We start from the raw sequence: 1,588 nt of genomic DNA on the forward strand, positions 1-1,588 counted from the left end.
GTCAAGTACACCAAAGTAGAAAGGATGACTTGAACCATTTAATTATATTACTTGAGTCTTCCTTAACCCCTAAATTCGATGGGCGCGCCAACAAAGCATCAGTTATCTGAACTAAATTAATCCTAGTACGATCTAGTTGTGGCATTCACTAAAATATGTGAAAGTGACAACTAAGAAAACATACATTCTGGTAGAGAAAATCTATAGAGAATAAGAGTTGTTTCTTTTTACTATTTAAGCAAACAAATTGTGATATATAATATGCATGTAGCTACATAACACAAACAGCTAGAACATTTGAACAATTTTATGGAGAAAAGAATATCTTACCGAAAATTTGTTGAATTAATTCCTGCTAAATTAGCAGAATTTTTCAGAGCACGTCTCCACATTCGCACTATAGGCAAATCATACTTTTTTTCATGTTCAGCAAGTGCTGTTTCAAAACTTCCCTTTTGATGCCGAACATTAGTAGGATCTACATTGTAAAATACCGGTATTACAATCTGTCCATACTCTTCTCTGCACTCAACTATTTTCACAAGTTCTTCCAAACACCAACGTGAAGAAGCATAGTCTTCAGAGAATATAATCAATGAAATAGATGATCCTTCAATTGCTTCTAGAAGTGATTGTGATATTTCATCTCCTCTCTGAAGTTTATCGTCAACAAAGGCATGTATTTGCTTTTGATGAAAAGCCTTACTCAAATGGCTAAGAAAACCGAGGCGGATGTCCGAGCCCCTAAAGCTTACAAAAACATCATACTTTATGCGAGGAATATCGTTTGACATTGCCTTTGCTGCTCCATCCTTTGGTTTGTTAAAACAAACATTAAAATTTTTCAAAAGAAAAAAAACTAAGTTGTAATCAAAGCAACATCTCAAATATATTACTTATTTATGAAAATATGTTATTATTTTTAGAGTTAATTATGTTTTTATTTCTTCTAATTTTTATATTTTTGATGTAGTCCTATAATTTTTGTTTTACCATTTTTAGTCTATCATTTATTTTCATTCATAGTATTGGTCCCTGAAATAAAAATAGACAAAAAAATAATCCTCAAGGACTCATATTGATGGATAAAAATAAATGAGGAACTAAAAAGGTAAATAATTTTATAAGGACTAAAAACAAAAATTTAAAATTTTAGGTGGACTAAAAATATCCTTATTTTTATTAACAATTTGACAAGTGTTATATTAAGGTCTCATGTTAATTATATTAAGATCCCTATGCTTTAATTGAATCTTGCATATTTTTAGTCCTTTTGAACTTTATAAAAAAAATATTTTTAGTCCTTTGGATCACTCCTCAATATTTGCTTGTTTTTTAACTGTAGGTTGTGTGGAGGAACTAAACTAAGCTTCTTTTTTTTTTTTTTTATGAAAAGTTTAACGACTAAATTACACAATATAAAAATTTGAACACTAAAGATAGGTTTAAATATGCAAGAGATACAGGAAATATACTCGAATTTTGTAACTGATCTTTGAAAAAATTTTACTTCTCGTTTGATCCTTGGAACTTCAAAAGTTTTATGAAAGATCTCTATCATTGATTTACATCCAAAATGTGATGATAT

The 1,588-nt window shown here is 29.2% G+C and overlaps 1 pseudogene; it reads right to left on the bottom strand.

The window, feature by feature from the left end:
- LOC100775260 (disease resistance protein RML1A-like) overlaps positions 1 to 1,588 on the bottom strand; it is a 13,260-nt pseudogene that overhangs the window by 3,403 nt on the left and 8,269 nt on the right.

The sequence above is a fragment of the Glycine max genome, chromosome 3, assembly GCF_000004515.6.
Source record: "Glycine max cultivar Williams 82 chromosome 3, Glycine_max_v4.0, whole genome shotgun sequence".
NCBI classification, from domain to species: domain Eukaryota; kingdom Viridiplantae; phylum Streptophyta; class Magnoliopsida; order Fabales; family Fabaceae; genus Glycine; species Glycine max.